A 27,097-nucleotide genomic window follows, 5' to 3' on the forward strand; every position below is an offset into this window, starting at 1 on the left:
GAGCACTTCAGCAACCTTCTCAACAGACCCTCCATTGTCGACCCTGTGGCCCTAGACCAGATCCCTCAGAAACCCACAATAGACAGTCTTGACCTGCCCCCTACAAAAAGGCAATCAGCCAGACCAGCTCTGGCAAAGCCCCTGGGATGGACAGTATCCCTGCTGAAATTTTCAAAGTGGCAGGACCAGTGTCACTTGAAGCCTTTCACAACATCTTGGTCAGAATCTGGGAAGAAGAAGACATGCCCAGAGACTTTAAGGATGTCACAATCATCTCACTCTTCAAGAACAAGGGCAACAAAGATGACTGTGGAAATTACCAGGGCATCTCCCTTCTCTGTACTTCTGAAAAGATCTTGGCTCGAGTCATCCTCAACTGTCTGATCACCAGCATCTCAGAGGAAAACCTACCAGAGGCACAGTGTGGTTTTCGCCCAGGCCGCAACACCATTGACATGATCTATGCTGTTTGTCAGGTCCAGGAAAAGTGCATAGAGCAGAACTTGGATCAGTATGCTTTCTTTATAGACCCGACTGAGGCATTTGACACCATCAACAGAGAAGTCCTGTGGATTATCCTGTCAAAACTTGGCTGCCCAAGAAGATTCGTTTACCTCATATGCCTGTTCCACGATGACATGACTGGTTTTGTTCTTTCAAATGGTGAGTCCTCAGACCATTGAGATATCCAGTGGTGTGAAGCAAGGATGCATGCTGGCCCCAGTGGTGTTCAACCTCTTTTTCACGTGCATCCTCAGCCACACAGTTAGGGACCTGGACCGTGGAGTCTACATAAAATAGAGATTTGATGGGTCACCTTTTGACCTTCGTCATCTGAATGCTAAAACCAAGATGCTTGAGAGGCTCATCCTTGAAGCCCTTTTTGCTGACGACTGGGCACTTGTGGCACATAAGGAATCTGATCTCCAGCTCATTGTGAACAAGTTTGCTGATGCCACTCACCTCTTTGGTTTGACCATCAGGCTAGGAAAGACCAAGGTACTGTTTCAGCCTGCTCCAGGATCTGCTGTTCTCCCCTCTTCAATCCTTATTGAGGGAACAGAGTTAAAAACAGTGGAGGAGTTCAAGTACCTTGGCACTGCGATAGCCAATGATGGCTCCCTTGACAAAGAAATCAATGCCAGAATCTGCCAGGCCACCTGGGCACTAGGATGTCTGAGAGCGCAAGTGTGGAATCAGCACAATATCTGAGAGTTCACTAAACTGAAAGCGTACAAGGCTGTGGTCCTGACCAGTCTCCTGTATGGCTGTGAAACCTGGACCTTGTACAGAAAACTTTATAAAACTGCTGAAGCGCTTCTGCACACTCAGCCTGAGGTCAATACTACACATTTGATGACAGGACAGAGTTACAAACCTGGAATTCCTGGACAGAGCAGGAACCACGAGCATCCAAGACGTGATTCTGAAAGCCCAGCTTCGCTGGACAGGGCACATCATACAGATGGAGGAGTCAAGAATCCCTAAGTAACTCCTCTACAGTGAACTCTCCTTGGGCAAAAGGAATCAAGGTAGGCCTCGCTTGAGGTATAAAGACTGTGTGAAGGCCAATGTTGCTCATGCTGGTTTAAAACCAGATCAGCTAGAGCAGCACGCAGAAGACCGAACAGGCTGGTGTACTCTTGTACAACACGAGTATGAGAACTTTGAAGAGCAGTAACACGTACACCTCATTGCTGCTTGTGAGAGGAAGAAAGCAACAGCAGCAGCCGCACCAACAGAGCCAGGACAGTTCCCTTGCCCCCACTGTGAATGCCCATGCTGTTCAAAGCTTGGACTCCTCAGCCGTGTGCGAGTCCACAACCAATGATCTTGTACAAGCTCAAGACGTCATTGTCGGACATGATGGACTACCTCTGTGTGTGTGTGTGTGTGTGTATATATATATAATAAAAATGTAATGACTTTTTAGACTGCATTTTGCTTTGTTTGAAAATATTGTAGGTAATAGTTACATATACCCCATTTACTACCCTGTAGAGCTGCAGTTATGGTCTTTTCTGTTCTCTGACTGAAAAGAAACTGGTAGTTGGAAGCTGACATTGTTGGGACTCCTTAAGATCAAATGATTCTCTTGAGGATCCTAGACTGCAGTTCAGCTTCTGAGTCTCACGTGTGAAGTGAGCTCTGCAGGTGTGGTTATATTAGAATTCATTCCTTTGAGGAAGGCACTCAACCATTTTATGTAAATAGATTTTGTTTTGTGATGTGTAAAAGTGATAATTTTTTTCTTTTTTATATTTGAAAAATAGAATATAAATCTAAAGTAGATTTAAAATGTTATGAAAAAGGGATGTCTGCCCTCTAAGTCTTATTCCTTTGCACTGGCAGTAATTAAAAGGTTAACTAAAAGCTGAAGAAAACTGAATTTTTAAATGTTTGTAACAGCTAGTAATCTGACTTACTGCAGACATTTTTGTCAAAGTTGAAAAAGTTAGAGCTAATTAATTTCTTGGGAGACATATGATGAAATTGTAGGTGTGATAACATATTTGAGTAACATATGGTCGTTAAGGGGCACCTTTCTAATGACTGAGCACCAAGTTAAATATAGACTTTCCGTTTTTCATTTCTTCTAATAGCAATTCTTCATTACTATACTTACAACTACTCTTATATTCCATTGTATGTGGACTTTTATTCCATGTATTTTAATGAAAATATGAAAAATTAAATATTAGTATGCTGTAATATTGCCATGCCTAGATAAGATTTGCCATGATTTGTCTGAAACATGTGCTTTTTGTTTTCCTTGTCATGCATCTATTCTACTCAGAGTAGAATTAGAACATTAATTAAAATCTAGTGCATTTTGACCTTTAAGTGAAACTTGGTATTTGCTGCTGAGTGTTTAGCTGTGTCTGATCTATGATAGGAATGATAGATCTTCTGAGAAATAGGGGCGTGAAAACACACATTGTTCCCCTCAATTTAACCTATACTAACACTTCCTAAATCGCTTTTATAAAATTATGTACTTTAGAAAAAATATATTAGAAATAATATTGGACTAAATTTTTATTCAGTCTCCAAATCTTAGTAAATTGTGTTGGTACTGGGTGGAGATGGTAGGTGGATGTGATATTCTTTTTACCTCAATCTGGAGCCAGTATGCAGATAGGCTGCTCATCCATCCACTTTGTAGTTTCTTTTGCAGCCCATAGGATTAGTTGCCAGGCTGATTCTAGGAGCTGGCAATCCGGGTGTTGGGCATCGACGCCTATGTGGCACTGTGCTGTTACGCTGCTTGATTTGGGTTATTCTGTTCTTCTTTGTAACTTAGTTGTTCCAGGTAAGTGTAGGGGCACCAAAAATATGTTCTGTGCTGCTGGCAAAATACTTAGGTCTGCTGTTTTTCAGGCCTCCTCAAAATCTAAGGCAGCAGGCATGTAGGGAGGTTAGACACTTAGCCTGTGTAGTGTCCACATATACTGTTTATGCTGCAGGATCAAACATCTACAGATTCCACCTCTGCATTGAAAAGTGGTGCTCTGAATGGGCAGGGAGTATAGAAAATCTGTGCCTGAACTTTAGTAACCTGCTTCCCCAGAATTCTGTTGGGTCTGCTATATTTAAGGAATAGTGGAAAAAAAAGGTAGGAGGTGCAAAAAGTGGTATTTGAATGGTGGGAACTGTTTTTAGTTTTCTTATCATTAAAAGAGACTGTTAAATGTCTGACCTAATTTAAAATTGTTCCAATTTGGAGTTAATATCAAAAATGAAATGAAACAAAAAAGCCATTCTTTCAGATTTTCTTTAAAAAAAAAAAGCTTTATTGCTGCAGGGCCAGTGACTAAAGAGTGCTCATGAGTGCCAGGTTGACACATTGGTACACAAACAAGGAAGCAAATAAAATGTGTTTGACACAATACTGAGAAAAGGAAGAGTGGGACAAAGTACTTAATACTGTTGCTTCTTTTTCAGAGGAAAAGGAAAATGAAGGATTTTCGATAAATAGGGCTAGGAATAATTAGGGCATTGGAATTTGGAGTGAGAGGGATATAAATTTTTTTCTATAAATTGACTTGTTTAGGAATGAAATTTCAATGTCAAATAAATGGAGACAAGATTTGATTTAAATCATGATTAAAATCACAAAAAATGGCTTTAATCAAATTATCAAAAAAGGTAATACTGACTGTGCTTAGAGTGCACTTAATTTTGGAGTAAGCCCTATTGAGAACACACATACAGAGTGGAGTTCATTGGAAAAATGGGGTTCCATTGTTTTGATAGTGTATAGACTAGCACAGCTCCCTCTCTGTTACTATAGAAAAGCTGAGTTACACGGAAGTAAAATAGGGATTAGACTTATGCTATCACCATTCTGATCTGTGACCATGATATTCTAGTAACGGGCATGTATTATGTAATGTAAGGTAAGAAAATGAGTGGCAATTGACAACTCTAGATTTCCTCTTATTACAGCTTTCTGTATTGTGCATCTGAGTGATAGATTGTAAATATAGTTAACTAAGCAAACCATATGAGTTGACTAAACTAAACCTTTTTTTCCTAGCAACATCCAATATGGCAAACAACTTTGGAATTATCAAATCACACTTACAGTAAAAGGCACATTGGAGTCTTGAGGAATGATGCTTTACAAAGTGAATTATTTAAATTACGAAGCGACTGATCCACTTAGCCATATTCACATCTTTATCCACATCATTTTCTCCCAGTGAGCAGTTTTCTTTATAATGTTTCATCCTTGCAGCTAGGGCCTGCATCATCATCTTATACTGCTAACACTGGGCACCTTTTACACTTTTACCCAGGGAATGAATGTCTTCAGAATATTCCCAGTTAGGGTTTATCTTATACACAAAAGCTGTGATGGTTTTTCTGTGACCAAAAAAAAAAACCCACCGCTGAGCAGTTCCGAGCCATGTGTGGCTCTTTAAAGAGCCATTTACAGCTGCTGCTCCTGCCTCTCTCTCCCGGCTTCCAGTGCCATGCTGTACTGAAAGAGGACTCAATTTAGTTGGTTTAAACCAATTAAATAGAGTCTTATTTCAGCACAGCTGGGTGCTGGGAGCTGCCACTGCCAAGGGCTGTGGGGAGCTGTGCAGCTGGTGAAGAGCAGAGCAGCATGAGGAGCTCTGAGTCCTGTGTGAAGTGATTGAATCCTGAGTTTGGGCAGGGGATGGTGGTGGTGGTTTGGGGCTGTGGGGGAGGGGGGTTAAAGCCACATGAAGGTGGGAGGAGAGCAATAGGATCTGCTCCAGGGGTTAAGCTGCCTAGGGATGGGAGGGGAAGGTTTGGGGCTGTGAGTGGTTAAGTAATCTGGGGGTGGGAGGGGACGGTTTGGGCTGGTGGGAGTGTGTGTGTTAAGCTGTCTGGGGGCGGGAGAGGGCAGCTCATGGGAATAAGGGGACTTCGAAGTAGGCAGGGTCCTTTCGAAAAGGAGCCCCATGTGGACGAGCCGCGCAGCGGCGAGGCGCATCGATGTCAAAGTGCCGTGGCTGCCCCCATGCTAATGAAGCGCTGAATATGCATTTCAGTGCTTCATTAGTAAACTTCGAAATGGCCATTTGCGTGGCCATTTCGAAGTTTGGGTCTCGTGTAGACACGGCCTGTGTGGCATGTTTGTGATTAGATTTAATTGTAACTGTTATTTTTAAGTGAGAAATTTAGTATATTGTTTAACTTAAAAAAAACCAGATTTTTATTTGAAAAAAATAATTGATTTTTTTCATCTACCCTGAATGCAGATGTATTAAACAAGATTTTTATTAATTATAAAAATGAGCCATTAACTTTATTTTAATTTTCAAGATAGGCCTTTGGTTTGAATGATTTCCTATTGATTTCATGTATGAATGCTAAAAATATCACAAAACTGAACATGGACAAAGTGCATTATAGAAGTCTGGGTTCACAGTGCTATGATGAGGAGGGCCAAGAGCTGAAATGTTCATATGCTGTGGGTAGAAGAAGCAATGACTGTTTTCTCCCTTGAGTCGTGGGAATAAGGCCTGGCTTCTCTTACGTGGGAAAGAAAATCAATCTGGGGCTCTGTGGAGAGAAAAGCCAGTCTTGCTACTGCATGGGATGAAGAAGTGGAGTATTTGACAGGAAGAAAGGTGTTACGAGGTTTTGTAACTGAAATGTTAGTTGCTATGTAAAATACGAAAAAAATAAGTTTGGGCGTGCTGCTTTTGTCGAGACAGGAGTGTTAGTGTATTCCCTGATGTCTTGGGTTTTCTTTGCGACGTAGTTAAATCTTTTCTTTCCTTTCCCCTTTACGTATTCCTTGTGTTAAGTGGGTGTAGTCCTCCATATGATACGTTCTTCTTCCTGTGATTCCTGTCAGACTCCTCATTCCAAGAAAGTATTCAAATCTCCATCATTGAAATAGTAACATCACGCTATTTTGCACCCTCTTAAAGATTTTGAGTGGACCCAGTTTTTATTACTTATTCTGAAGAACGAATAGTAGCAAGGGTATTTTTAAGAAAGGGTGGGTTTACAATGGAGGGCACTGATGTGAATGTTTCATGACTTTCTGGAGTGGTGTTGAAGTGTGAAGAACGCAAGTACAGACAAAGAATAAATCATCTAAAACTCCAAATTATTTTGTATGATTTAATTAAGCCATTCTAAATTTTGTTTTATCTAGATACTAATTACATAGAACATAGTTTCCCAAACTGGGGGACATGCCCCCGGGGGTGTGAAGAAATTCCGGGGGGAGGGGGGCAAGGTGATTCAGTGCTGCCTGTCATTCCCCCTACTCCAAGAAAGATCCACCCTTTGGATCCAGCTCTCATCCCGTGCCATGTTACATGGGTGACCCGGCGCAGCTGCTGTAAAAAGCAGACAGCCGGCAAAGACCCAAGTGCAGCTAGCTGCCTCCTGCAAAGGAGTGTGGGTTGGGGGGAGGGATGAGGAAGATGGGGTTAGATGGGGGACTGGAGGAGTTTGGCTCAGAGGAATGGGAAGGAGAGGGGTTAAGAGTGGGGGGCTGGTGGTGCCTGGCTTTGGGGGAGGGTAGAGGCTCGGATGGGCAGCACGCAGGGCTCAGACAGCTGGCCCTGGCACAGGTTGCTTAGGATGGTGGGCGGGCGGCTGGCCCTGCAGCACGGGGCTCGGGTGGCTGACCCACAGCTTGGGTTGGTGGCTCCGGAGGCTGGTAGGAGGGCAGTTGGCTCTGGCAGTGCAGGGCTCAGGCAGTTGGGTGCCTGGTGTGGGCAGCTCTGGAGCTGGCATGGGGTACAAGCAGCTGGCCAGCTGGGGCTGCACCGTGCACCCCAAGGGTTGGGGCTGTGTTGTTAACCTGGCCAGTCCATAGTTGGCCTCCAGGATGGGATGGGGCCAGCACAGTGTCCTGTACCCCTGTCAGGGCTGCAGCTGGTTTGTGCAAGGCCCCGGCTGTGCCTGCAGCTCTGGGGCCATGCCGGCAGCCCATTCAGGATTGAGCTGTCACTCATGGGGGTAGGGCTGTGTCTAGCATGGGGCTGGAACCAGCTTTTGCAGCCAGTTGCTGGGCTGGTGTTAGCCCAGCAGGGGTCATCCTCTGGCAGGAGGTAAGGGGACCCTGGGGCTGGGGGATGGCACTCAGGCTTTGGCAGTTGGTGCATGGATCAGGGCAGGGCAGCATGGCTCCATTGAGTCTACTATCTGCTATTTTCCAGGCATCTTTTCTGGGAACCCCATTCCTAAATTAATATGCAATCCATTCAACATTGATGTTGATACATTGCCAGAAGTATTGCAAGGACAAGCACTTGACATAAAATATGATTCAAATGAAAAAGGTAATTTTGAAAACTCAAGCGTGGAGCAATTTTAGATAAAATATTTCCCAACGTACTTGAAAGTTCATAAAAGTGCTACGTATTATTCTTTCATTTTTGTTAACATGCCTCTGTGTAAAAAGCTTTTCAAGTTTAGCTACATTAAAAATGAAACAAAAATTGACTGGATGTCAAAAACGATTTGCATTTTGCACTTTCATCTTTCAAACCTAGGATTTCCTAACTTTTGAAGAAAATGCAGCATCATCCTTCGCATGCTGTTTCTGATGTTAAATTATATTTTTATTAATTTTTTTGGCCAGAAAAAACTATTTGTGCTTATTTTTAATTTTAAATAACACTTTTATGTCAAGTTATTGTGTTTATTTTAAATTACGAATTGAATTTTTTTTAAAAGTGGGGATTGGATGATGATAAACAAGAGGTGGGGGTCATGAGGGTCTCTCAAAAAGGGGCGTGATGCTGAAAAGTTTGGGAACCCAGACTGATACAGAATGACTATATTCAAGGGAAGTAGCTTTTGAGGAAAAGGATGACAATTTTGAACCAACAAGGAGATTTTGTTGTTACAGACATGTAATTATATTGTGCTGCAATAATATTAATTATAATTAATTTTATTAATACTAAATTAATAATATTAATACTCTCTGCTTAGATTGTTTCGTTGTTCCATATCATAAAGTAATTAAGTACCTGTTGACACCACATGTGAAGGGATGGGGGGGGATAGTTAACACAGATATTTAAAATGAAATGCATTACACATTTAGAACCATTTATCTGATTTGTTTTAGTTTTGTGGCTTGGAACTAGGTGTATATAATTTTCAGAGAATTTGCATCTTTCCAGCAATAGTATACTTATCTTACTATGAATAAATAGGAGTGGCAGATGTGATGAGGTCAGTATTCTAAATGTTCATATAGATCTGCTTATTTATTCTCAGAAGTCCCTTAAGACCCAAAGGGGCTGCTAATCAGGGAGGAGGGTGTGAAAGTGCTAATGTTACAAGTCTAATAAAAAATAAGGAAAAAAGAATTTTATGGCACATGATGAACTCTTGCATCTAAGCATTTTTGGCTGCTTTCGTAGCCATCTGTGGAGGGAGGATCATTGATTATGCATCAGCTAGATAAAAGAGATCATTCTGACACGCTCCTTTCTTCCCTAAATATCTTATTGCTCCATAACTGCATTTTAAGGTCATCAGACAATGAAAACTGATGAGAAAAAAATAAGAGACAACAATAGAAGGTGTGTGTTACGTAGAAAACACATTGTGTAAATATTGTTCCTGGTGACTATGTACATTATTTGTTGGCCATACAAATCATAGAAAGGAACTGTGATTCTTACATATAATTAAAAGCCAACAAGTAGTTTTAATATAACACTTTTAAGGTAAACTTGGTGTTCAGTGTATGTAATGCATTCTTATGTTGGGAGAGTCTAATAAAAATGTGAGCTGTCCAAACTGTTCATTTACTAAGCACATTTATTTAATTTATAGGTGTCAGAAATTAAAATGGGAGTAATAGCAAATTGTAAATAATGAGCAGTCCTATGGCATGTTAGAGAATAACAAGTTTATTAGATCAGGAGCTTTCATGGGTAAAACCCACTTCCTCAGATGAATAGGATGAAAAAATCATGGCCATGGACTAACAGCTATTCCTCTGAGCAAAATGGAAGTAAGGACACTCAGGCTACATCTACATGGTGAGGTTTGTTTTTTTTTTTAAATAATTTATGCAAATTGTGTAAATTATTTTGAAATACAGTAGTCCCTCAAGTTACGTGAGGGTTGCATTTCCACAACCCTTGCATAACTTGAATTGTGTAAGGTGGGGGGGTGGGGCAGCTTTTTTTCCTCGTGGAATGCATGTTCTGCAGCTGGGGAAGCAGCAGGAGCACCTGGAGCTCCTTTTGAAAGGAAAGTCCTGCGGTTGAGGGGGGGCAATGGGGAAGGTTAAGCCTGGTGGTGGGTTGGGGCTGTGGGAGGATGGCAGGGGGGTTAAGCCTGGCATGTGTTAGGGCTGTAGATGGGGTGGGGAGTGGTGGAGTTGAGCTGGAGCCATGCGGGGCTGGGGGGGTGGGTTTGAACTGGGGAGGCGGCAGTTGAACTGGGACGGGTGTGGTGAGCCGGAGCCACGTGTTGGGGGGTGGGGGTGGCGGGTTTGAACTGGGTTGGGGCGTGGGGAGGTGAGCTGCAGCCAGAGATAGAGCCATGCACGAGGCGGTGGTGAGTCTGGCCATGGGGGGTTTGAACTGGGGTTGGGGGGAGGGAGTTGAATTGTGGCCGGAAGGAGTGGGATTTTGAGTTGTGCTTAATGTGCATTAATGGAACTTAATCGCAACTTGAAATCGTGTATTTTGAGGGTTTACTATACCTCATTCTGAACTTGGTGCCCCCCAAATGGCACCAACTTTTGGAATAAAGGTTTATTCTGAAGGTTCCATTACTCCTCATAGGATGAGGGGTACTGGAATAGCACACCCAAAATAGCAGAACTATTTTGGGTGCTGTGAAAGGTTGCAGCATTGCTATTTTGGGATGCCTTAATATCCCAAAATAGCACCCACTGTGCAGATGAAGCCTAAGAGTGTTACTGGATCCATTTGTTTGTATAATAAAGGTGCAAAGACAAGAACAGACTAATATCAACAAAAACACTTCCAAACCAAATCTTTGTAACTTTGCTATAGCGAGGGATGATAATTTAGCTTAAGCTAGTCAATTCTAAATTTCTGTTCAGTTTTTCATAATTTTTGTCAAAATATTAATTTTATAGCCATTTGCCTTCTGTCAGCCCAACAATAAATGTTTTTTAAATAATAACACATTAGCTATTTTAAGTTAATAGAAAACAAAAACAACAAAACAAATTTCCACACCCCCAAAATATTTTTATTTAATTTTACTTTTCAAAGAAAATCTTGCAACTTCCATTTATTGAAATAATTCCAAACATTTCAATGTTAAAACATGAAATTTGGCATATGGTGGTTTTTAATTGAAAAATAACCTATTTCCTATGTTTGAAAAAAACTGATTAATGTGGAAGTTCTATATATTGCACATGTCCAGGACATAAATTAGCTTTTATAGTCCACTCTTGTGTGAGCTGCATTGTACAGCAGAAGATGCAGTCTTGGGAAGAAGTGTAGAATTGTTGTAAATTAGTCAGTATTGATTTACCTGAATAGTTCCACGTTGTGTAAAATAATCTGATACCTTAAGGTGGTGCATGTGCTGATACAGTAGCTGTTGTGTCTGCAAAATGCTTGGTTATCTGAGTCTAGTAGTGAGTACTAGTATTATAGTTACAATTGTGATATCTTTCGTGGGAGTGACCTAAAAATAAATAAAACATTTTAATATTCCACATCTCCAACAATAAATAAATATTCAAAACTGGGGACACAAAGGGTGTGTCTATACTTGCATTCCTCTTTCAAAAGAGGTATGCAAATGAGAAGTTGAAAATGCAAGTGAGGCGCAGAGTTGCATATTTGACACCTCATTTGCATAGTCTTATTTTGAAATAGCTTATTTTGAAAGAAGAAAACCAGTGTAGATGCTGCTCTTTTGAAAGTAAACCCCATTAAATAAAGGGAAGAAGGATTCAGCATCTGATGAAGTGAGTCTTTGCTCACGAAAGCTCATGCTCAAAACTTTTCTTTTAGTCTATAAGGTGCCACAGAACTCTACATTGCTGTTACAGATCTAGACTAACACGGCTACCGCTCTGATACATGTAGCAATAGTATACAGCTTTAAGCGGTAATTAGTATTTTAGGTAATCTACATCTGACTGACCTTAAAAATGATCATTTTTAAATTTTTCTGTATACCCATTTGGCCATTCTTTGCTGGTTAAACTAGTATTGATCTGCTAGTATCTGCTAGTATCTATTGGTATCTTTAGAAAGATGTAGTACTGCCTTTGGCCGTTTCTACACAGGCATGTTAATACACGGAGTGAAAGATGCTAATGAGGTGCAGATGCAAATTTCTCATGCCTCATTAGCGTACCATCACGTGATTTGGAGTCCGGAAGACAGTCCCAAAATTTTTTGGGAAGAAGGGGCCTCCGGAAGAAGGACTTCCTTCCAGAAGCCCTCCCGGGGCCATGCTTCTACACGGCGTTTTGGAGTCTGGAAGAACAGGGTAGAAACAGCCTTTGTGTGTTGGCTCCAACAAATGGTATCAGTCATTATTAGTAAAGAGAATGTATAAATGTGAGGAGTATTATTTTTTACACTATAAAGTGGTACTGAAAGCATTCCAGTGATGAAACATCAGGTCCAGGTTTTTCATAAAACTACGTTTTCGATAGTCACTCACAGTACTTTATTTGTTACACTCTTTTTCTGCAACTATGCATATAAGAGCAATGTAGAATCTTACTAAAGATTGCCTAGAAAACATATCCCATTCCTTGAAGTTGATCTTTCCAGATTACAAAAAAAAAAAGTTTTGGAAAATATATTTTGTAGTAAAAATTGTGCATTTGATGAGTCTCTTCAAAATGCTTTTTCCCTTTTCCTCCAAGAATTTGTTAAAGATCTTAAGATTTTTAAGACATTCACTTTGTTGCTATTATAGCTGGTTGGATATGGGAAACAGAGTTATTTAGGGTCTCCCTTCCTCTCAACAGAACCACAGTTCAGTACAGAAACGTACAACCGGCTAAGATCCCAGAGATCCTTTTGATGATTGTTTCTAAACTCACCATGGCAACTTAGTTGTTCCTTTCCTGTGTTTTGGTAATTGCTTTTCTACTACAAAGACTTCTCCAGAGGTAAAGGAGTTTTTAATTCTAAAAGTATTCATTGTTTTAAGAGGTAATCTCTGTTATTTTTCAGTCATTTTAATGTTTCTTTTCCTTTCCAGCATGAGAGTAATTTTATTGTTATAAAAATGAAAAAATGCTGCCAGATGAGACATGATTTCCTTTTACAAACCTGTGTTGACTCTTCTTTGACAAATCATGTTCACATGTGTGTCTGATAATTCTATCCTTTACTGTAGTTGTCAGTCTATGTTCTTGGTACTGAAGTTAATCGCTTATCATTTAAAGAGAAAAACAGTCATTTAAATGTACCTGAAATGCTTTGTTACAACGTATCTTCACCTTAAGCACATTAAGGAAGAATCAAAAGAGTGCACAGGAAATTGGAACTTGAAGTGTAACATTTTTGCAAGGTGGAGGGGTGCCTTTAAGTAGGGGGATATCTTTGTCAGTGTTGAATCTAGAGGGTGTGGGCATCTAGATGGGTGGTTCCAACACTGAGGGGGATGCCACATAGGTCTGCAGAGTGGGCATTTTCCTGTAGACTCCTGGATGGAACTTTTTTCCCCAATTGGAAGCTGATGATTGGCAACATGTAGATGCCTATAAATAATATTGAGGGACCCTGCTTACCCTCTGCTCCCTTGCCTTATGAAGCCCTAAATAGGACCCCTAGAGCCCAGCAAGGAAAACTTCAATCACAGACTCAGCAGGTGCAGAATGGTGGTGGAATGCGCTTTTCGCAATTTAAAAGCGAGGTTCAGATCCTTATTGAGCCATTTGGACCTTTCTGAAACTAACGTCCACGCTGTGATTACAGAATGCACTATTTTGTACAACATATATGAATCAGGTGGGAGACTTTTCCGTCTGTCTGGAATTCCAAAGTGGAGGCCATAGGCAGGGCTTACTTGCAGCCGCCTATGTATCCATCCACCAGTGACCACGCTGAGGCAGCTGCAATGAAGGATGTTTTAAAAAATAGCTTTTGATTTAGTTCTCTGACATAATGGTAATAACTGCATTTTTAATGAATGAATGGTTTTACTTGGTGTTCGGGAGCTAAGTTGCAGTAAGTGGAATGCACGTGGCGGGCAGCTGTGCGTTCAGCTCTCCCCTAACCCACCTGTTTTGATTTCTGTTCCCTCCCACTCCTGCATGCCATGAAATCATACCAGGCTCAAAGGAATTATTTTATTTTGAGGGGAGGAGAGGTTTAATTGGCAGGGAAAAGAAGCCTTCTCAAAGGTGCTTGAATAACCTTTTGCAGTGACTCTTGGGGCTGGAGTGGCAAGCTATCTTTGTCTTTCCTCCCTGTCCTTGGGGACCACAACGATGGGCATAGGCAACCTCTCCTCAGGGGATTCTGGGCAGCAGGTAACAGCTCCTGCAGTCCTGTGTTGCGAGTCTCTCTGCAGCTGCAGCAGGGAACAACAGGACCTGTGTTTGCTCTGTAACTGCTATTATGAGCTTTTCCACAGCCTCAGTCTGCTTTGTAATGGCCTCACTTCATTTTGCTGCTTGCTGCTGCTTGAAGTCAAGCATTCTCTTGAGCATGATGCCACTCAGCTGTACTGTGATGCGACTGAGCAGTATGCTTTGTTATCTTGGTGTGCCAGTTGGTGCCTCAGTCTTTTCTGTGTGCTGCAGGATAAGATCCTGTTTGTGCTTCTTTCGTTTTCTGTGCTACTCTGGGCATTGTCTGTGGAAAACGAAGGTCAAAATTAAGATACAATTCACATAATCTGTTTTGAAATTGAATGGATGGGTCTCTGTGTCTATTCTCAGGGAAAGTAAACTTTTTGAAGGCCATTGAATGCTTATTAAGGATGAGATAGTAAGTGTGCATTGCACAATATATCATTTGCCACCATTTATCCAGCACATTTCTTTGTGGACATGGTAAGCTATAAGCAATTGTCCACTTTTCGGGTGAAGGGGAGGGCTGCTGAGCAGGGGTAGCTTCCAAGTGTCCTGGCTGGGTGTCCTGTGGCAGGGGAAGATTTTTTTTCAGCTGTTCCTGGAGCAATCCTCTCCAGTGATCAAGCTGCATGGAGGGGGTAGTAGGGAAGGGTTCGAGTACAGCCACATAGAGGGCTGGGGGAGGGTAAATATACAATCAGAGTAAGATAAACAAAAATAAAATAAATAATCCAAAGAAAAGGCTGGATGTAAAGGGACATAGGAGGAGAGAGGCCCCTTAGTGCATGTCAGGTGTGTGGTGCCTGGGAGTCCAGAAAAAATTAAAAGAAATGCTGGGAGGAAAGAGATGTGGGGGCGGGGGAAACACCTAGCAAAGCCTGCAAACCACATTGTGCGGTGGGGAATGGACCACCCGCCAGCTGCTGTAGGCAAATGTACAGGGGCAGGAAACATGTTGCAGATGCAAATTCCCGTGGTTCTGCAGGTTGTGGAAAAAAGACATCACCCTCCTAAATGTAACATATATGGAGCAAGAACATCTACTCATGGTGTATGACCAAAAGCCTGGAAAATTTTCTAAAATGCTGTGTGGAGCCATGGCACCAGATCGCTGTCTGGTTGTCTGGCATGGCAAGGTATGCTACTGTGGAAGCTGCAACAAGTCAGACCTGCCAAAGAACCTTGTGAAAAAAATACAAGAGTGCCTGGATAAGGAGAAGCCATCCATCCCAAGAAATATTAACGTGCTGTTCTGTGGGGCATAGTTGGCAAACCTGTACCCATACATATACACTACCCTATAGCTATACCCACCCCCAAACCACTTCTAGCATGCAGAATACATAGCCATCCAAACTGCTTGATCCAGGAGGCTCGGGGCCTGGCGTAAAGGGGAACTCCGTGAAGGGGTTGCAGGTCTGTGGTGAAGAGCTTTGGGCTGTCTGGCAGAACTTCCTTTGTCCCCTTACTCGTTGCTCCCTTGCTCGTCTCTGTTGTCCTCTTGCTCTGGGCCACCCAGCTCCTCTGGATTCACCCTGAATTCCATATCAGAGCCTCCAGAAGTGTAATTCAGACCAGGCTCCCTGGTGGGGTGTGCAGCTGTTGATAATAGTAGGAGGTTCATAGAGCTGCCTGGATCACTGGTTGGCTTCCTGGCCTTTTTGATAGGCCTGCTGGAGTCCTTTCACCTTCACCTGATATAGTATTGAGTCACCGGTATAACCTCGGGTGGTCGTCTCATGCAGCAGCTTATCGTGGAATGCCACGTTTCTCTAGGCCACCTGAAGTCTCTTTGCCACGATTGGTCTCCCCAAATCGCAAAAAAAAAATCCAGAATCTCTTGATGGGCCCATGCTGGGGCTCTCTGGCAAGTCTGAGAAGTACTGGGCAGATCACTTCCCTGAGACTCATAATTGTAGTAGATGGCTAATGAGGCAGTTGCTACTGCTGTAGTGCAATGGCTACTGATGTGGTGCAATGTGATGGGCAAAGGAGTATTTTTCATAATGGTCTCCCTTTTATATTTGCAGGGCTGGGCACTGCTGAATTCAAATTCAAATTCAATCAAAACTTTGCAGGCTTCTTGTGACCTTCTTCCTGCGCACCTGGATGGAGAGCAGTGTACAAGGAAGCAGCCATACATGGAGGGTCACCGCGTAGCTTTGTGGGATACATACGGGACATTTTTGGAGGTTCAGAAATTCAAATTAAGGACATGGCACTTACACATTAACCTTGCTTTGAGATTTCAAATTAGAATTTGATGCTATACCCATCATCTAGTATCAATATTTTGTAATTGGTATTATGGCTCAATGAATCAAGATAATACTATTAACTGTGAAGACAGCGATGTTTTAATATCAAGCTAACTCCTTGAAATTTGACTTTATGTGGTAGGTTAGACACAGCCTAGGTGCAGGATGGCTGGGGAAGGAGACTGGAGGCACAAAAAGGAGTTTTTTTCACTCCCTTCCTAGGAAGCATGGGGATACTGGAAAGTAAGTGTGTGGGTGGGTGGGAAAATCTGTGTGGGAAAGTTTTTCAGCATAGGTTTGTGATTTTTTTTTTCCTGCTTTATAGACTGGTACAATTTAACTGAAAGAGTACATCTACACTGCTTTGTCTGAAGTGGCTTGTGCTACTTCTTTTGTGCATTTTTACATCCCCAGGGCATTTTTTTTAAATCAGTGCATGTCATTGTGGGTAGATATAAAAGTGGACAGTAATCCGTTGCTATCCTCAATATGTATTACAAATTATTTTTATAATGGATTATGGGATATGTATCAAAATGTGTTGCAGAGACAAAACCCAAGGGTTTCAGCCTTAGGTAGAGGGCCTGTAATCTGAGCCCTGCTGGTCAAGGCTACTGCCTCTGGCTTTGGTTTTGGGCTTGGATGGTGGGCTTTCTTAATTATTAGGTTGAGGCCTCAGCAGGTCTAAGGCAGCCCTGGCAACCTTATCAAAGTAGTGTTCCCTCTAATTTTTTGGTTTGTTCCCTGCACATCTTTATCTTCATTCTTTTCCTACAGTATGAAATATTTCTCTGCATTCCTCTGGGCCAGTATCTCTTAAACTTCATTGCACTGCAACTCCCTTCTCACAAGAAAAATTAGTGAACAACCTCAGTGCCCTGGGTTAGTTGGAATAATTAGTATTTTAAATAAAAGAATGCATTACAAAGCTGTATCAACAAAAAAGTAGTCACTAAATATTTTAATTCACCATCTTTAGATCCAGTAGTTAAAAAATAAAAATTAAATTGTACTTTTTGGGAGAGGGTGATCTTGCATTAATGAACACAGATCCTTGAAGTGGGATTCTGGCTGCAGTAAAGACCAAGGTAATCTTACAGTGAGAAAGGACTACTTGTACAGTATAAACTTTATTATCCACTGCCCTCTCTCCCATGCCACCCTAGGGAACAAGGGTTGCTTGATAGCAAAATGTGCTGGTTATTGGAGTGGGGCAGCCAGCCAGCCCCAAGACCAGTAGGCCTTGGCCTACTACTGCCAGCCCTGTCAAATGTCAGTTAAGAGATCATGCCAGTTATCTGACTTCCAGATAACACAACTTTCACTGTACATACATCCGTCGTTTGAGTACTTTACTTACGAGTACTTGCTAAAATGAGGAACATACATACCAACTTTTATTCGCTATATGAGTGAACTTCCCCCGCTTATATGAGTGGGGTCCCTGGCAAGGGGGTGGGGAGACCTGCAGCCTTGTGGCTGGCTCAGCTCCAGCTGTGGGGTGCCTGACAGGGCGGGGAGACCTGCAACTGGAGCCCCAAACCACCCCCAGCATTAGACTCTCCTTGCAGACCCAAACTTCCCCCAGTCTCAGACTCCCGCCCCCGCATCCCTCAACAGCCCCCAGCCTTAGACAGTCCTCCTCCTCCTGCAGCCTCTTCACAGGGGCTGCTAGGCTGGGTGGCTCCCCCAGCCCTCCTGCTCCCAGCCGTTAACTAAAGTGTTAAGGTTTCTGCACCTAGGCATAAGGTAATTGCTACCTCTAGTGACAGAGATAACTGCTAGAGATGGCAGCTATCATAGAAATCTGCCTGAGGCAGCAGTGTTAAGAAGCTGCAAACTGCTTCTTTAACAGCCACATGCAGATGGGAACCGCCCAGCTGGCGACCTTTAACAAATCTAATGGGACCCATAAGTTGGAAATCTCTGGTCAACATACATACACTACATCCTATTGCTGACTGCTCAACATACATACACTACGTCCTATTGCTGGTACCAAACTATTCAAATACATCAGAAAAGTACCTAAACTCAACTGGTTTATGTCAAGTTACAAGTACTTGGAATGAATTGGAGACACTTACTTGTATTTTAATGGGAATTCAGTGTCGCCGTTATGAGTTTTCACCCATGAGCAGTAGTTTGGGAACCAATTGCGCTTGTATAGCGAGGGATGAGTGTATTTGTTTTTCAGTAGACAGTGCTGAAAAGCCATCTTGGCTTAGATAGATGGATAATTTTTTTCCCCTCATACAACCTTCGTCCACATTAGAAAGGTTTGCCAATATAGCTATATTGGTAAACCCTGTTTAGTGTCCACTTGGTCTTGATTTCAGCGAGTGTTCTTAAATATGTTACTCATGCGTTAGTTTGGCTGTCTACACTAAAAAAATAACTTCGAAGTACAGCATCTACACACACCCTACTTGAACGTTAAACTTTGAAGTAGGGCACTGCTCCAATCCCAGGAATGGAGTAAGGATTTTGAAGTTGGGAAGTTAACTTCGAAATAAAGGAAAATGTGTGTAGACTCTCTGCTGGCTACTATGATGTAGTGCCTTGACGATAACTTGAAGTTAGTTACCAGCGTACATGCACCCTTTGTGTATATGACAGCACTCTTTGAAATGCAAAGAATATTTCAGCAGTGAGTTACTCTGAGCTGCTTTTTAGTAAACAGAGTTGGGTGAAGTTAGTGAATAACCACACACATTTTAAATGAGTTGAGCCGTAGTATATGAAACAAGATTGAACTCCACTAACCCCAAAACTGAAAGCTTTCATGGTCTCATCTCCTGTAATTTTATATGCTACATAAAGAATGATGCAAAATAAAGGCAAAATTCCTTCTAAGAACTATAATACAGGTTTCATCTTGATACTACATGCGTCAATTGGAAAGTTACATTGAAGGTAAAATTATGTAAGTGAAGAAAGCAGAGTATACTCTCCCTTTCGTGCCAATGGAAACTATTCACGTAAGGAGTGCAGAATAGAACATTTGAGTTTAGATTTCCCTTGCTGTTTTTTAAAAAGAATTATACTTTAAGGAAGAAGGTAATAATCTTTCACAAAGGTCCTTAAAACAGGAATTTAAACAGTAGCTTCTTTGGTTGGAATATTGTATTACCCTTGCAAACTGACCCACAATGTCTAAGATGATATTACTTACTTAAGTGAGTTAATGAACTGGCACTAAGTAAATTATAAACAGAAGTAAAATAGTAGAAAATAATTATATGTAGAACGTAGAACATAGAAACATAGAAATTGATGTTTCTGTCCAAAAGTAGAAGTTATTTCAAAAGTTATACTTGAGAGATCCTATATCATAGTTATCATTTTCAGAGTCTGTTGTAAATGCCTACAAAAAGAATTTTAAGTATCCCAGCATTGATAAGCAAACTTAAATGTAGTTTGCTCCCTTTCATAATGGATACTTAAAATATCTGACGTTTCCCCCTATTACATATGAAATAGAAGCAGTAATGGTTATGGATACTTGATGAAGTGAGTGCAAGTAGTAGCTTTAGTATAAAAATATATGGAAATAGGACTAATTCCTTTGTATTGTTGTTAATAATGTATACCCTTTTCCAGGATGCTGTCCATATTTTATGTTATGTATGTATGTTAAAGTTTTGGAAATTATAGTTATCTCTGCCTTCCCATTTATAAGTCAGGAAGTTATTTTAAGAAACCAAAACTAATCAAATTAGAAGATTTTTTCTGCTATTTACATATCACATTATGAAGGTTTTACATCAGTGCTCTTTTTCCTCACTGTCGTACTTCAAAGGAACAGCTTTATGATCTGTATTTCCCAGTCTAGTAAGCTTATGAAAGTGGTCCAGACAGTTTGACCTCAGATAGACCTTTTAGTCTCAGGCTTGTCAGATGGCAGGGACACCATTCTTAATTGGCATTCAGCTCAGAGACAGCCACTGGGCTTAATGCATATCCAAGTATTGCTTTAGGATTTAAACAAAGCCACACTGGCAAAACATCCCAGTTGTCACGGTAGCTGGCTGTTTCCTCAAGAATTATTACATAATGGAGAGACTGAGTAGAGCTTTAGGAAGCAGTTTTTTCAAAAGCCTCTAATATGTGAAAAGGAACATCCCTCCCACCCTTATGAGCTCCTTCATTGTTTCCTGGTTCTTTTTAGCTTCTCAAGGTCTTACATGTAGTTTGTATTTAATTTGAACTATAGCTATTTTATGGGGGCAGGGAAGGGGACAGAATATCTGTGTTGGAATCTTGGATTTTTTTTTCTGATTTTGTTAGGGGCCAGTTTTTTTCATTTCATCTCTTTTTCAGCTCTTAGGATTGAAGGTGCAAGACAGAAATCAGCTGTTCAATTAAAATTATAAATTAAAAAAATCCAGCACTTCGCTCTTTATGTATTACTAACAATGTTTTAGAAATCAATCATTGAAATTTTGCTTTAAAATCTTATTTGTAATTTTCCAGTTTTACATCCCTTGTCCTTGCACTAGTTCCCATGCAGACTGAGGGGATTTGACACTTCCTGGTACTTTCTGTTCTCAGGCAGCACCAGGATGACATCATCATTCTCATGCACTGCTCTGAAAGCTACATAAGAACAGGATGTAAGGAGAGCAACTGTTTCACTCTGAATTAGAGAAGTGAATGTGAGTACCACAAAGGCTGCTTAAAAGATTTGTTGTACTTCTTTTACAGTAGCACAGGGAATTCTAATCTCCATTACAGTGCTTTGCTCTGGGTGTTCTGGCATAAGCAAGTTTGTTTAATCAGCCTTAGTGATAAATGTTTAATTATACCATATCCTTTTTCAACAAAACATGTTAAAATTATTTAGTGTTTTTTAAATATTCTTTTGTACTAAATTTCCTCTAGTACTTCCAGCCACTAGTCATTACTAAGGTTAAGGTTTCTTGTCACTTGTAATTTTAATAAAAGTCACAAACAGGTCTTGGGAAATTAAAAAAAAAAAAAAATCATGGAGGCCTGTGACCTGTCCCTAATTTGCAAAAACAGTGATGTTCCCCCCCACCCCCATCCTATTCTGTGGAGTATCCCCCATGTCCAGTGACCAGTCACCTAGAGATCGCCACCATAGATCCTTGTGCCTACCACCCTCTCATTCCCCCAACATCCTAGCAATCCATATTCCTGAGAGAATTCAGCAACAAAAAAATTAAAGATTCTGTGCACAATATTTAAAATATTAAATATTAAAAATCCTTCCAAATTCTGTAAATTTTGTTTGTCAGTAGATAAACGTGGAGACCCCAGCATGACAGTGGCAAGTATATGGCTGCAAGGATGTGGGAGATCACTCTGCAGCTTTCCCACTTCCCATCCCTCCTAGGACAAGGACTTGGCAGTGATATTCCTCTGTGTGTATATCAGAAGGTCACAGGAAGCATTTTCATGATGCTTGGGAAGTCAGCCAGGACCCAGAATCCATTGGAATGACAGAAAAGAAATAGCCGATACCAGTGGCTGGGTCTAGCCCTCATCTAGGCCCTTGCCTGCTATGGATGGCTCTGAGCTATCACCTCCCAAATGGCCTTTCATTCTCCTTTATATATAGCTTTCCCCTCTCACCCTGAAAAGTAAAAGGGTGCCCGGGATATACTCTTTAATAAGAAAATGAATTCTGTTAAGGTAAAAAATTTTTTTCTTTCCCTACCCTGATTTACACAACTGGTTGCCACACATGGCTCAGTTGGGTTGTATTGGGTATAATTCAGCTCAGTTTCTACAGTGCTTCATCATTGGGGCTGGAGTCAAAAACCAGCCAAGTCTTGTTTGAACAGTGGCTCTTGCTTTGGATTATTTAAGATAGTGAGGAAGAATGTGCGGTGCATTAGAAGGAACCTTTGGTATCCCACTCAACTTTTGTGCTGCTTAGAACTCTCCTTTGTTCAAAAGGCTACAGCTGTGGAGATGCACAGATCCATAAGAGGAGAACATTCATGTCTCTTTTGCCTAAATAAAAGTTTTCAGCTACTCCAGCCTTGTCAAGTACAAGTCCATTTTCTCCCCCAGCTAAGAGGTCCCTCCCTCCCTTGTACTCTGCAGCCCTGATTGCTGTTTCTCTGCTGTAAATATGCCCCCTCTATCTCCCTCCTTTTGTTAGTATTCCAGCATTAAGAGAAAATTGACACAGTGAACAGGCAGGAAAAGAAAACACTGCCTTCTTTTATTTCCCTTTTAACTTTTCCCCCTTCCCAGCCACCAGACATGTTGTATGTGTGCCTCTGTCTCCTCTCAGCTTGTGTCTGCTGCTGACCCTTACTGGGGAAGGGTGGAGAAGAAAAGTATGATCCAAAGAGTATCCTTGGTGTTTGTCTGGGCTTAAACTTCAGAGGAAGGTGGTATGAGAAGACGACTAGGGCTGTGTCTACACTTCAAGATAGATTTTATTTTTAATAAATTCAGTTTTTAACCTCATTCTTATGAATTCGAATTTAGTCCACAAAGCTTCTAGAAATTCGACCCCCTGTTTTTCTGTGTTGAGGTTCCACAGCCCCATTGCCCTATGCAAGTTTGACAGCATGAGCAGTGCATTGTAGGTACCTATCCTACAGTGCTTTCGGCCTGGTTGCTTGTGGGTGTTTCATGTTTGAATCCCACAATGCAAAGCACTGTCCCAGAATTCAGAGCACCTGCTGTGCAAAAATGACCTGGAGATTGTGCCATTTCCTGCAACATTTTTTTCCACAAGAGCAAGCATGGATCCCCAAATGCTTCAACTCCTAGCACGTATAGTTTTGGCAACCACACTGGCTGTTGAGCAATTTGCCATCAATTCCAATGCTCAATGATGGTTCAGTACTGTGGTGATGACGACGGTGGGTTTTGAAGAGCAGTCCTCCCAGCTGTGGTCCAAGAACTCACAGCTGCTGCTTGCCCTCGATGCATTGCTCACAGTGGAGTGGCGGTTTTGGACTTGTGAGACCAGCACACACTGGAGGGACCACATCATTTTGGAGTTCTGGCATGACCAGCAGTGGGTGCAGAACTTTTGCATGAACAAGTCCACTTTTATGCAACTTTGCAATGTGCAGGCCTGTGCCCTGAAGTGCAGCAACACAAGAATGAGGCCAGCTTTAACAGTTCAGAAGCAAGCGGCAATTACACTGTGGAAGTTTGCAATGCCCGACAATTACCAGTCAATGGCAAATCAGTTTGGGGTGGGCAGATCTACACTGGGGTCCGTGCTGATGCAGGAGGTCCATTCAATCTGTCAGCATCTCCTCAGGAAGACCGTGAACCTGGGAGATGTACAGGCAATAATGGATGGCTTGGCTGCCTCGGGGTTTCCTGACTGCAGTGGGGTAATAGGTGGCACACACGTTCCCATCATGGCCCTGGACCACCTGGTCTCTGAGTATATAAACTGAAAGTGATACTTCTCAATGGTATTGCAGGGGTTGCTAGATCAGAAGAGTCATTTCACCGACATCAGCGTTGACTTGTCAGAGAGGGTTCATGACATCTTTGGAAATTCTGATCTGTACAGAAAGCTCCTGGATGGGATTTTTTTTTCCCAGACTGGAAAATCATGACTGGCAATGTGGAGATGCCTATTGTAATATTGGACAACCCTGTTTACTCTTTGCTCCCTTGGCTTATGGAGCTCTACACAGGAGCCTTGGACCTCATCAAGGAAAACTTCAATCACAGACTCAGCAGGTGCTGAATCTTGGTTGAATGCACCTTTGGCCATTTAAAAGCAAGGTTTAGATGCTTGTTGATGCATTTTGACCTTTCTGAAACTAATGTCCCCACCATGATTACAGCGTGAGCTATTTTACACAACATATGTGAATCCAGGTGAGAGACTTTCCGGTCCACCTTGAATTCCGAAGCGGAGGCCATAGGCAGGGCTTACTCACAAACACCTACGCAACTGTCCACCAGTAACGACACTAAGGCAGAAGCAGTAAGGGCCGCTTTAAAACATAGGAAGAGATGGGATCCACCTAACGAAGAGAGGAAAGAGCATTTTCGCAGAATAGGCTTGCAAACCTAGTGAGGAATGCTTTAAACTAGGTTTGTTGGGATGGTGACGCAAGCCCTATTTTAAAGGAAAGAAGGAAGGAACAGCAAAGGAGGACCCCGATTCAAAAAGAGAAAGTAGGCCAATCGGCTAGCTATCTAAGGTCTTTGTACACAAATGCAAGAAGCCTGGGGAACAAACAGGAAGAATTAGAGGCCCTGGCACAGTCAAAGGAGTTATGAGGTGATTAGAATAACCGAGACTTGGTGGAATGACTTGCATAACTGGAGCATGGGCGTGGAAGGGTTTAAACTGTTCAGGAAGGACAGGCAGGGGAAGAAAAGGAGAAGGAGTTGCGCTGTATGTGGGAGAGCAGTATGATTGTTCAGAGCTCTAGTATATGGAGGGAGAAAAATCAGTTGAAAGTCTTTGAGTTAAGCTTAGAGGCAGAAGCAACAGAGGTGATGTTGTGATTGGTGTCTGCTGTAGACCACCAGATCAGGTAGATGAGGATTTCTTCAGGCAACTAAGAGAAGCTTCCAAGTCACAGACCCTAGTTCTCATGGGTGGCTTTAGTCAGCTGGACATTTATTAGGAGACCAATAGAGCAGCAAACAGACAATCCAGGAAGTTTTTGGAGAATGTTGGGGATAACTTCCTGGTGCAAGGGCTGAAGGAACAAACCAGGGGCCGTGTGCAAGAGCTAATAGGAGAAATAGAAGTGGGTGGCAACTTGGGCTGCAGCAACCATGAGATAGTAGATTTCAGGATCCTGACAAAAGGAAGAAAGGTGAGTAGTAAAATACATACTGTTGATTTGAGAAGAGCAGACTTTGACTCCCTGAGAGAACCGGTGGGCTGGATCCCTTGGGAAACAAATATGAACGGGAAAGGAGTTCAGGATAACTGGCAGTATTTTAAAGAAGTCTCATTAAAGGCGCAGGAGCAAACCATCCCAGTGTTCAGTAAGAAAAGCAAACATGGTAGGCAACCAGCTTGGCTTTACAGGGAAATCCTTGTGAGCTCATACTCAAAAAGCATGCATAAAGGAAGTGGAAACTTTGATGATTAAGGAGGCGTATAAATATATGGCTGAAGAATGCTGGGGAGTAATCAGGAAAGTGAAAGCACAATTGGAACTGTAGCTAGCAAGGAATGTGAAGGGTAACAAGAAGGGTTTCGACAGGCATGTTAACAATAGGAGGGTGGTCAGAAAGGGTTTGGGGCCATTACTGGATGAGGGAGGTAACCTAGTGACAGGTGTAATGCAGGAAAAGCTGAAGCAGTCAATGTGTTTTTTGTCTCGGTCTTTACAAACAAGATCAGTTCCCAACCTACAACACTATGCATGCAGTATGGGAAGGAGGTGGGTAACTCTCGGTGGGGAAAGAACAGGTTAAAAGCTACTCAAAAAAGCTAGTGGTGAACAAATCCATGGGTCTGGATTTAATGCGTTGAATGGTGCTGAGGGAATTTTCAGAGCCCTTGGCCATTATCTTTGAAAACTTGTGGAGATCAGTAGAGATCCCGGTGACTGGAAAAATGCAAATGTGGTGCCTGTCTTTTAAAATGGAAAGAAGGACAATTCAGGGAACTAGAGACTGGTCAGCCTTACCTCAGTCCCTTGGAAAAATCATGGATCCTCGAGGAATCCATTTTGGAGCACTTGGAAGAGGGAAAAGTGATCAAGAGCAATCAACATGGATTCACCAAGGGCAAGTCATGACTGACCAATCTGATTAGCTTCTATGATAAGGTAATTGGCTCTGTGGACGTGGGGAAGTCAATGGTTGTGATATACCTTGATTTTAGCAAAAGTTTTGATAAGTCTCTGTTAGCCGGTGGCCAGGTAATGTGCGGTGAGGTACCAACTATGCCCTTGTTATCATCCAAGTTTAAAACTACAAGAGCAGAGAGCTCGTCACTGCAAGCAGCCAAGACAGGCTGACGGACTCCCCTGGGTCCTAAGCAACCCAGTTTTTTACTGTTAGAGCAGGCAGCTCCTAGCACTCTTACCTACGGCCAGGCTGTTGTAACCAAATGGTTAAAGTTCTTTTGTTGTGCCGGCTGTGTTGCAGTGACAAAAGGGTTAACAAAAATAGTTAGGCTTGGATCTTAACTAGTTACAAGTTTATTAAGCTACAGTTATAAGCGTGTGGTTACAAAAGGCTATTGTTTACTTCTTATATGCTAGCAAAGTACAGGTGTTAACAAGTTACGTTACAATCCAATACAAAGATATCTGTTACCATCTAACACAATGATATCTTGATACTAGTTACAGAGCTCTAATTCTTTAGCTGTGCACAAAAAAAGTCAGAGACGTAGCATGGGTGTATCTTACCCTCTCTGCGTCTCCTCGATACCAGCGTAGCCAAGCTGGATCGGTCACTCAATTCCGACGGAAAGACGAATACGAGGTTGGGCGTCCCCAGCTGTGGACCTCGGGAGGCAATCACCTGACCCGACCAGCAGGAAGTTGGTCGAATGCACTCAAAGTTAGAGTTCTGCTGGACCCATCTTTTATACCCCCTTTTGGGTTACGTATTCTCTTTCTTATCTATGGTGCCAGATCATACTGGTTTGTCTTTGTGACTCCAGTTTGTTACAAGGGCATTTCTACTTAGTTTGCACTTGTAAGACAAGAGATAAACAATTTAGGAGTACAGGACATTCTTTTGTGCGGGCGGGGCACGTCCCCTTCTGAGTGATTGTGTGTGTGCATCATATTGATCAATGCCAGCTGGGGTGATTTCTTGAGGGTTCACCCCCCCCCTCTCATGTTGACAGTCTGGCCTGTTAGCCTTCTAGCTGTACTTTTTGCTTCTCAGGGTC

General features: G+C 42.1%; 1 protein-coding gene across 3 annotated transcripts in view; it reads left to right on the forward strand.

The window, feature by feature from the left end:
• The window catches only part of AKT3 (AKT serine/threonine kinase 3), a 295,102-nt gene that overhangs the window by 93,668 nt on the left and 174,337 nt on the right, over window positions 1–27,097 (forward strand). The window contains exon 2 of one of the 3 annotated variants that reach the window (XM_074990079.1): window positions 12,449–12,592. The exons of 1 other annotated variant lie outside the window; for it this stretch is intronic. The gene's annotated coding sequence lies outside the window, so the exon portion shown is untranslated. Of the gene's footprint in view, window positions 1–12,448; window positions 12,593–16,521; window positions 20,922–27,097 lie in introns of those variants that run through there. One more of the 3 variants, XM_074990080.1, reaches the window with a different exon arrangement.

The sequence above is a fragment of the Carettochelys insculpta genome, chromosome 3, assembly GCF_033958435.1.
Source record: "Carettochelys insculpta isolate YL-2023 chromosome 3, ASM3395843v1, whole genome shotgun sequence".
In the NCBI taxonomy this organism is placed as follows: Eukaryota; Metazoa; Chordata; order Testudines; family Carettochelyidae; genus Carettochelys; species Carettochelys insculpta.